This window comes from Microtus pennsylvanicus, chromosome 1 (assembly GCF_037038515.1).
Source record: "Microtus pennsylvanicus isolate mMicPen1 chromosome 1, mMicPen1.hap1, whole genome shotgun sequence".
Taxonomy (NCBI): Eukaryota; Metazoa; Chordata; class Mammalia; order Rodentia; family Cricetidae; genus Microtus; species Microtus pennsylvanicus.
This window is the reverse complement of record NC_134579.1, coordinates 164,968,610-164,979,401: the sequence shown is the minus strand read 5'-3', so window position 1 is coordinate 164,979,401 and position 10,792 is coordinate 164,968,610. Positions and strand designations below refer to the sequence as shown.

Here is a 10,792-nt window from a genome sequence, read left to right as displayed (position 1 = left end):
ACGGAACTGTGAGGGAAATAAACACTTTTCTTTTGGTTTTGGTCATGGTTGCTGTTTTATCACAGCAATAGTAACCCTAAATAAGAGAGCAGAGATCCAAGGGTAATCATTTTGAGAGATGAGAAAGAACTCATCTTAGTGAGTTCTATTGCTGTGAAGAGACACCACGACCATAGTACCTTTGTTTGTTTGTTTGTTTTTTGAGACATGGTTTTTCTGTGTAACGGCCCTAGCTGTCCTGGAACTAGCTCTTGTAGACCAGACTGGCCTCGACCTCATGGAGATCTGCCTGCCTCTGCCTCCTGAGCGCTGGGATTAAAAAGCATGTGCCACCACTGCCCGGCCACACTAACTCTTATAAAGGAAATTGTTTAGTTGGAACTGGCTTACAGTTTAAAGGTTTAGCCCATTATCATCATGGTGAGAAGCATGGTGCTGTGTAGGCAGACATGGTGCTGGAGAAGAAGCCGAGAGTTCTACAGCCAGATCAGGAGGCAGCAGGAAGTGAACTGAGAGACACTGATACCTCAAAGCCCTAGTGACACTCTTCCTCCAACAAGGCCGCACGTCCCAATAGTACACTCCCTGTACTTCTGTGGGGGGTCATTTTCATTCCAACCACCACAGGAGTCATGTCTGAAAGCCTGGCATTTGCTGAGATTGACTTAGACAGACCTCTTTAAACCCTGGTGTTGTCCACTGGTTCAGTAATAACGACTTGTTGATTCCAGCTTACTTTCCAGGGATACACTGGAAAGTATCATACAAGTGTTCCTTAACACTTGGAAATTTACAGCCTCATGACCAAAGTACAGGCCTGAAGTTGGTGTTCCTTATTATACAATCTGGTAACCAGACTCTACCTCAAAAGGAGAGTGTCTGGGCTGTGAGTCCCCCAGCTATCAGACCTCAAAGCCAATGCTTCTGCTAAGATGATTCCTTAGTATCAGCCCAGGTCACAGGCTCAGAGCCACACGAATTAGGCCATGTCTGAAGGGACCATGTTTAGGGAGTTATTTTTTTGGTACATGGCTAAAAGTAACACTGAACGTTATTAGTTCTGCAGTGACCCATCAGTATATATAGCCTGTGCTCGATACCCTGCAAAGACTCCAGAGTATGCCTGAAGCCAAGGACGGCAGAACAGTCTCCAGACTGGCTGAGGCTCTTGTCCGATGTCCCCACCTTGCAGGCCAGGAGGGCTGTTTTAATTTCAATGGCAAAATCTGAGATTTAAGATTTAAACCTGGCAGTGGTGGCACTCAACTCTAATCCCAGCACTCGGGAGGCAGAGGCAGGTGGATCTCTGTGAGTTTGAGGTCAGCTTGGTCTACAAGAGCTAGTTTCCAGAGCAGGCTCCAAAGCTACAGAGAAACCCTGTCTCGGTGGGGGGAGGGGGAGAGATTTTTGAGAAGTTCTGAGGGCAGGGTGCATGTCTTTAATTCTAACACTTGGCAGGCAGAGGCAGACAGATCCCTGTGAGTTCAAAGCATTCCTGGTCTATATCACTAGCCCCAGGCCAGCCAGGGATACACAGTGAGACCCTGTCTCAAAGCAGAATGAGATCTATGAGAAGTGTAGGAGCTTTCCTAACATGACGAGGGAGACCCTGCTCTGGTAATGGGTGGCTCCGCTCAACTCCTTGTCATCGAGCACAGGCTGCCTTGTAGAAAATATAAAAGAACAGAAGCGTGGCAATCACCCACATTTCCACCACCAATAAATCATCACTACTAACATTTCTCCCAGGTTTTGTAAATCATTCCTCTTTTCAAAATAAAATCCTATTCTGTATATTATTTTCTAACCTGCAATTTTCTCAGCAAATGTGTATTATGGATCTCTTTTCATATTATTCTGTGCTCCATGGCATCCGTTTTTAAAAATGGAATAGTATCCTTTATTTATGTTTTGCCGATTTCTTACATGTAAACAATGCATCTTGCTCACTGGGACGCCTACTCTCCCAGACACCTCCACTCTCTCATTCTCTAGGAGTCACCACCAGCATGGCCCCTCACCCTTTCATGCCCTCTCTGTTCTGTTCCTAGCCCACTGAGTCCTAGTAGAGCAGCCTGCTGAAATGCTGGCCCAGCGGTGCAGGGAACCATGCGGTGGTCATGGCATGTCCCAGGCGCTGCATTTCACAGCATCTCCCCCCAGGGGCTCTTCGCTGTCTTCCAGCCCACCACCCCCGTCCCTGGTATGACATCCTTTTGCGTTGTGTGTCCTATGGTGTGCACATATGATACACTTTCTTAATTGGATGTTTGGGTTGTTTCTCATTTACAAAGAATAGTTTGCCTTTAATTTTGAAAGATCTCTGTTTGGGGGCTGGAGAGATGGCTCAGTGGTTAAAAATTCTGGCTGCTCTTCCAGAGGACCTGGGTTTGAGTCCCAGTATCCACATGGTGGCTCACATTCCTCTGTAACTTCAGTCCCAGGGGGTATGACACCTTCCTCTGGTTTCCTTAGGTACCAAGCACACTTGTGGTGCACAGAAAAACATGTATACACATAAACATAAATGAATGCTTTAAAAATTATATCTTGAAATGATTGCTGAGTAGTTCTAAGACCCAACCTCAGGGAGAGCAGTACTGTGAAATAATCATTTTGTATATTGTAAAGATTTATCACTTGAATTGGTTTAATAAAAAGCTGATTGGCTTGTAGCCAGGCAGGAAGAATAGGTGGGACAACCAAATTAAGGATGCTGGGATGAAGAAGGGCAGAGTCAGAGGAGTATTGGGCAGACACAGGGAGAAGCAAGATGGACATGCTGTACTGAGAAAAGGTATTAAGCTATGTGGCAAAGCGTAGATAAAACTATGGGTTAGTTTAAATGTAAGAGTTAGCTAATAATAAGCCTGAGCTATTGGCTGAGAATTTACGATTAATATTAAGTTTCTGAGTGATTATTTGGGAGCAACTGCCAACACATGAAAGCTCCACCTATAGAGTAGGGCCTTGCGAGAGACTGGGAAGTCAGGAGATAAGTGACACCCAGTCCTATCTAGTCTGGCCATTCAGATTAACAACATGACACCTCTGTTTTCCCTTTGGTGAGATGGTAGGCATAAGCCACACACCTTCTCAAACCACACTGACTCTCCAGTCCTCAGGAAATAAGACCAAGTGTTGTGATATGGAAGCTCCACTGTGGGGTCACTTACCTGTAGCATCTGGTCTCCATTCCTACTCAGGAAAGGAATCTTGGCTTTCCTTCCTCCCTCCCCTCCTTGCTACCTCCCCCCTTTGTTAAGTCTCTTCTTTAACTCTTCTTCCATACTGGTCATGTTGGCACACACTTTTAATCTCAATCCCCCAGGAGGCAGAAGCAGGCTGTTTTCCATGAGTTCAAGGTCAGCCTGGTCTACACAGTGAGTTTCAGGACAGCCAGGGTTACATAGTGAGACCCTTGAAAGATGCTCCAAGAGTGTCTTTCCTCTGGGGAGACCCCTCCCAAGGAACAGCGAGGCCACTTGTACGGATGCAAACAGCAAGAGGTTTATTCAGATACACAGGTACCTGGGGCGACAAAGTCTCTCGGAGGACTTGTGCGCCTCCAGGTCAGGGTAATGGGTTTATATATGTTTTGGGGAGCAAAAAGCGCGGTACAGAAGCGAGAAGCGTAGTTACAGGGTTTTCATTGGTTAGTTTGAATGTGGCCGAGTTCAGGTTGGGACAAGGTCGGCTGCCTTGGCTCTTATCTAGGCAGACAGGGTGTCTTCTTGGTGTTCCTCCCCGCCTGGGACAGACGAAGCCCAGCCACATTCTCTGTATTCCCGTTCCTCCCCCCCCCCCCCCCCCCCCCCCCGGCCCAGCCACAGGTGTCTCTATCTCGTTTTGGCAGCTTTTAAACTGCCCTTTGTTCAAACCCTGAATATTCAGTACAAGCCTTGTAAAATGGCGTTACTGGTGCTAAGTCGTTTAACAAGCTGGGCGGGGGGTCTTTCATCTGGTGCTAAGCTGCTTAGCAAGCTGGACGGGGGTTGGGGGGTGGGGGGGTGGGGGGTGTCTCTCACCCTGTCTTGAAAAGACAGAATTTCTTCAAACTGTTAGTCGGATAGTCTGTTTATCAGGTCTTATGCTATTAGAAAGAATGTGCTTTTCCTTTCGCAGTACTGGGAACCAAACTCTAGGCCTGTGTGCTAAGTAGGTATGCTACCATCAAGTCATATCTCAGGCCTGAAAGAGTGTCCTTTGCCTGCTACTAATCATGGCCACAGCCACAATAAGCCACAACTCCTACATCCTCAAGTGTTGGTCAACCAAGCCTGGTGGAGAGGGCAATTCTTAGATTGCAGGATGTCAGAACCATATGGGCTCATGAAGACAAGTGGTGCCCCAAACTCCCAGGCTGAAGTAAGGCAGCAACTTGACCAAGGTCACTGGGTTTATAGAGGGCTGGAGTGAGAGGCAGTGCCAGGAAGCCCTGTGGTAGACCAAACAACTTTTTTTTTGACAGTACATAAACATTTTATTAGCTGTATTGGTTTTCATGACTTCATGGTTTTGCTTGAGTTGCCGAAAGAGCAACAGAAGAGAATATGCCTGAAGGAAGGATGACTAGATGGAGCTGGGATGAGAGGGGTTTCCGATTTCCTGCTCACTGGGTCTTGTGTTGCACAAAAAGAAAGCGAGTGCCTCCCGGTGTCCAACACCATGAGGTAGAACAAGCTAATTTATGTTTACATACCGTGTTCTGCCGGGAGACCCGAATCCAGTTGGTGTCTCTAGCACTTGTTTATCTGTGCATCATTCTTCTTTATTTTTAATTGATTTTTGATGAGCTCTACATTTTTCTCTGCTCCCCTACCTGCCTTTCCCCTCCCTTCAACCCTCTCCCAAGGTCCCCATGCTCCCAATTTACTCAGGAGATCTTGTCTTTTTCTACTTCCCATGTAGATTAGATCCATGTATGTCTCTCTCTTAGGGTCCTCATTGTTCTAGGTTCTCTGGGACTGAGATTTGTAGGCTGGTTTTCTTTGCTTTATATTTAAAAACCACTTATGAGTGAGTACATATGATAATTGTCTTTCTGTGTCTGGGTTACCTCACTCAAAACAATGTTTTCTAGCTCCATCCATTTGCCTGCAAAATTCAAGATGTACTCCTGGGTCTTAGGAGCAAACACCTGGGCATTGTCCATCACTTCTGAGTTGTATGGCCTTGGGCACTTTAACATCCTCAAAACTTACTTTTCTTGTCTGTGGAATGGGACTAATGTCTTTCTTTCCAGTATGGCTGGCATTGGGATGCCACAGGAACAGCAGTCTTTGAGTAAGGGTTAAAATTGCGACCTTAATCCTGCGACAGCGTCGACTCCTGTCCTGTGCAGAATCCTCTCAGCCGGAGGCTTGTCTTGGAAAGACTGCTTTTGATGTGGATGGCGTCTTCACCAGCAACTAACAGAACGATCACCCTTCAGATAAGGGCGCCCCACGTGGATTTCCATTTGAGATACCGTAAAAGGGAACCTGTTCCCCTGGTTGCCTCTTGCTAGGCACCACCCAAGTGATATTTGTGTGAAGTGTGCTGCCTGTTCTCTGAGAGAGAGAAGTGACCACAACACTGAAGAACAGAAGGTGGAACACCCTGAGTGTTGTGTGTGTGTGTGTGTTTGTGCGTGCACGTGCGTTTGCACATGCATGTATGGGGATACATGTGCGTGCACACGTGTGTGAAGGTTGGAGCAGAGGCTGCCGACAGGCATCTTCTTTATCACTCCGCTTTACCAGGACAGAGTCTCACAATGAGCCTGGAACCCGCTGCTCCATCTACTCCTGCTGGCCATATAATCCCTACTTCCCGATCATGACGGGATTGATGGTGATGGGATTGCGGGCAGGCCACAATGCTGCCTGGCATTTCTGTGAGGGCTGGGGATCTGAACTCTGAGCCTCCTGCTTCTGCACCTGGCCCTTTATCCGCTGAGCCATCTCCCCAGCGTAACCCCTGAATGTGCATCCAGAGAAACACCGGGTTAGCGCTGTGACGGTGAGGGGGACACTTTCCCTTTTAAGACTCCTTTGGCTGACTCTTGCCATCCCACAAAATTTTTTCCTCTTACATGCTTAACTTAAATTTTTCTTGGAAGTAAAAGCACTTTTTGTAAAATATTGGTAACTTAAGGCCTGCGGAGATGGTTAAGAAGAAATTTGAGTAACGTGTGTATGCCCCCACAGTTAAACTCAATAATAGATATTTAAACATTTCGAGTCAGCCAGAGTTAATTACAAGTCCATGTACGACTGCCATGTTGACCTACTGAGCGGCAACCCAAGCACACCTGGCTCAAGGACAAGCCCCACGACAACAAATCTGCGCGGAGACATGAGGACCCGGAGCCAGCGGATAGGGTCAGAGCCCTCTCTCTCAGAAGCCCCCTGGGAAAGAAAACCCATTTCTGTCTGTGAGGAAGAATCTACCAAAGCCTTTTGTCTTACGGGGTTTGATTCCTTAAGAAACAGTGTTTTGTTTTTTCTTTATGCAAAGAGCTATGTTGAATTGAACAACTCCTATCCCAGCTCACCCAAGGTACTCCCCAGTGGAACATGGTGAGACAGAGAGGCCACAGCCACGGGGGCTGGAATTCCATACTTTGTGTAAGCTCTGTTTAAATATCTGTTAGGTCCTAGAGTTATATCTATCTTATCTATCTATCTATCTATCTATCTATCTATCTATCTATCTATCTATCTATCTATCTATCCATCCACCCCCTCTTCCTTCCCATGCCAGGTCTCATTCTGTAGCTGAGGTTGCCCTGGGACTCACCATGTAGTCCAGGCTGGCCTCTTTCCTTCTGCTTCAGGGTCCTGAATGCTGATATTCTGGGTGTATACCCACACCTAGCTGGCTTCTAATCTCTTTTCCCCTTCCCACCTTCCTTAGGCCCCTTTCTCCTTTAATGAAATCAATTATATGAAATTAAAAACAACCCCCCCCCAACACAACAAAACTACCAAGCTTGCATTTTCTCAAATAAAACACATCAAAATTCAACAACTAAATGATCTGAGGGAGTGAATTCTTTCTCCTGCTCCTCTTTCTCATCTTCATTTTTTCCTTTGGTTTTATAATATATTTATGTTCAAAGGACAAAACACTCAGAGTTTAACACGGAAGTCCGAAGGGTTGTTGTCGTCAGTGGCGGACCCGCGGCGCTTTCTCCAGACACGAACCTGGCTTCTCTGAGGCCTCTTCCCATGAGGAGAGGGCTCTGCGGCTGTGGACGCACATCCTCCTTACCTGTTTGCCATCCGCACCTTTTATGGGGAACACGTTTACTTTTCCATATCTGCATCATGAATTCCAGCTCAAAATTTGTATCCCATGGCCATAATAATTTCCATTTGACCCTAGGTGACTAAGCCCAGGTCTTTCGTAATGTGGAAGTTTATTGAGAGCTTTTCTGGGTCAGTCTTGTCGGAGAGTCTCACTAACTCAGCCTTTGAGTCCCTTGGCTGTCGAAGGGGGCACACACTATACGGTCAGTACAAATGCGCACCCGGCAGAAATCGAGACCGCCATCCACGCTGGGCCAGGCCAGTGTGGGAGCCAACTTGAGGCGGAGTGGGAGGAGCTGTGGCGGGCAGCTGACACGCGTTGCCCAGGGAATAAATTCTTTCTCCGTAAGCATAATGCTCTGACTTCAAAAACCTCAGTTTTCTATACCTATGTAATTTGGTGAGACAAATTTATCTCAGACTGCACATCCATTCCGATAAACTTCAAATATGTAGTTCCGTTTTTCTTTTTCATACTCTCAGGAACCAGTTAGGCTGTGACCCAGACCTTCCTAGTTAGCTTAGCTGATTGTCCCTGCTGTCTGGGTAAGCATGCTGTCCCTTCCTACCAGTAAGCCTGTGGGCAGCCCATATTTGTAGAACAGGCATTTCGTCTTGAAGGAGACACTTAGGACATGTCCCAGGTCCCCGGAACGAGTGAAGCCGGCACCAGAAAAACCTAGCTTCACTATGTAGAAAGAAGGGAGGGGAAAAGGCTCCTTCTCTGGTATAAATTGCTCTAGTGGGAAGGCCGTATGTGGAGGAGAGACGGCAGCTCCTTCCCACATGAGGCCTCCTTCCCCACGCAGCTCCCAAGCGTGTTTGGGCATGGAGAAACACTTACGTGTGCACACCCAGATGTGGAGCTGTGTGGCATTAAACGCGGGAGAGGCAGCTGTGGAGCTGACAGGTACGGCCACGGTGCGGCACGCAGAGCTGTGTCCTCTGCTCACACACAGGCTTTCTGGAACAGCCAGGCTGTTGGCATTGTTCTCTTTTTCTTTTTGCCCAAAGCCGAACACTGGCCTTGTCAGGTCACTACAGTCTTATAAGCTTGGTGTGGCCCTCACTGCTGCAGGACTGGGACAAAGAGATGATGTTACAGTGTGGTTTCTATGGCAACAGAGGAGGAGTAATGAAAACTGAAATGTAGGAAACACCCATTCTGACAATTGTGACATAATTCAGTTTATTACGAGGAAGTAACTATCCAAGAGGCAGAAGTGTCACTACCTGGCAGCTCGTGTTGACGAAAAGCTGCACGGTGCATTTGTCTCAGTTGGGCTGTAAAGAGGAAAGAAACACCACACACACATACAGACACACGCATGCACATGCACACACACACACACACACACACTCAGAGCCCTCGCTTTCTGCATGTAAAATGTGTGTGTTCTTTAGAAGCCAGTGGTTGGCTGGTTTTCCGGACATGATGTGGTTGAAGCTGTCATCGTAATGGAAATTCACTGCCGTAGCTATGGTAAATCGAGTGTTCTGCCTGTGCTGAATGCATTAGTCTAATGAGATGTTTGCAGCGGCGAGCAGGGCTGTTGGAGACTAGCTGTGAGCAGTAGCACACGGGTGGAAGCTAGCATGTGCAACACTGGAGTCTTGTGTAGTATGCACACAGGTGGAGGATAACGTGTGCAACACTCGGGCGCGTGTGGAAGAGGCACACAGGTGGAGATAACGCGTGCAACACTTGGGCGCGTGTGGAAGAGGCACAGGTGGAGGATAACGCGTGCAACACCCAGGAGCGTGTGGAAGAGGCACACAGGTGGAGGATAACGCGTGCAACACTCGGGCGCGTGTGGAAGAGGCACACAGGTGGAGATAACGTGTGCAACACCCAGGAGCGTGTGGAAGAGGCACACAGGTGGAGATAACGTGTGCAACACCCAGGAGCGTGTGGAAGAGGCACACAGGTGGAGATAACACGTCAACACTCGGGTGCACATACAGGATATTACCTGTCTTCTAAGCCAACACTCCGACCCGATCAACACCCTGATCAGGGCTCTGGGAGCAAGCTGTAGGTAAGGGAGATGCGTCCTGGAGGGTGTGCATGATACGGGTCCTTTCCTTTGGGCTGTCAGCACAACAGGTTACCTGCTTTAGTTTATTTGGGAGGGTTTGCATGCCTGCCTCCGTGCTAAAACTACTGAGCCCAGCGGGTAAACTTAAGATCCTGAGATGAAAAATACAATGTTTGATTTCTTAACTCTATCTCAAAGGAAGATGTAATATAGAAATAGACAGTTTATATGATTTAGGTATGTACACATTTACCTCTCTTTATCACTGCATATAAATATGTGCAAAATTTTTTAATTTTTCAAACATGAACCCAGACAACTGTTTGCATTTTTCCTAATAATTTGGCTTTGCGTTGCTTTGTTTTACTAATTTCAGAACTGTAGTATGTTTTCGGTTGTAAATATTTACCTAAAATTTGTTATTAAAATTGGTGTGTTGCAAACATATATCAAAGCATTTGTTTTGTTAAATTTTATTTGCTCATTTTGAATGTCTCAGATGGAATATTTCGTGCCTTTGTGTCGGCTGCTAATTTACCAGTCATAGGTGAGGCTAGGTATTAATTGCTAGTTGCTGCTATTAGTATTTTTTTAAGGAGGGAAACCCCAGGTTAGTCTGGAATGGTTGGAGTTTCCCCAAAACTCAAAGACTAAGTCTCCTCCTTCCCAGGCGTGGCACTGTGTGACCTGAACCGTCTTCCACTTGTCTTCCCGCAGCCCGAAGTGTCGCCTGCAGGTTGCTTGCTAACAGACAGGAGCAGAGGGTAGGGGTGTGGTGGAGAGCAAACCCTTTTTACTCATCCTCGATGTGTTTGAGTCAGAGGAGGCTTGCTGTGCTGTCTTTCTAGGGTCATGACATTTCTCAGGAGGGACAGACCATCAAACAGCTCTCTGACAAAGTGGCTTTGTAGCTGGGATACTGGAAAAGTAATCCGGGCCCTTCAGAATAGACGAGTTTGCGGTGGGCTCTGTTTTTAATTCCGCTCCCAGTTAAGGAACTTTATTGAAGAGCGAGAGGCATAGTCACCTTTCCCTCCTCAAGACTTTCTTCTCATAAACAAAACAAAACAAAACAAAACGAAACGTCTGGAGTGAAAGCCTGAAAGTGTAGAAATTGCTGTGAAGGACACAGCGCATGATCTGGATAGAGTGTTGTGGGGACCTTGTATGTGTGCTGCTTTGGTAGAAATGCTCAATCCAGTGAGGATCAGAGCAGCAGCTACGGCGTGACAATTACCTAGAAAGCCAGCACTGAGTGACCATCAACCTGCAGCTCAAAGGTGAACATAGATGTCCCCCACGCAGAAGTTGCTTGGTGACTTTCCAATCTACTTTTCAAGTATAGTTGTCAACAATTTTTCAAACATGATTTTACTCCTGTTGCTCTTAAGATTGCGAATGGGGAGAAAGGAACCTTCTCCAAGAATCTGTCCATTTTGTAGAATCATAAAAGGAAAT

The 10,792-nt window shown here is 46.9% G+C and overlaps 1 protein-coding gene across 3 annotated transcripts in view; it reads left to right on the top strand.

Annotated features, from left to right (window-relative positions):
- The first annotated feature begins 8,782 nt into the window (after positions 1-8,782).
- The window catches only part of Scml4 (Scm polycomb group protein like 4), a 98,227-nt gene continuing 96,217 nt past the window's right edge, over positions 8,783-10,792 (top strand). For all 3 annotated transcript variants that reach the window (XM_075944599.1, XM_075944596.1, XM_075944590.1), the window contains exon 1: positions 8,783-9,334. The gene's annotated coding sequence lies outside the window, so the exon portion shown is untranslated. The remainder of the gene's footprint in view (positions 9,335-10,792) is intronic.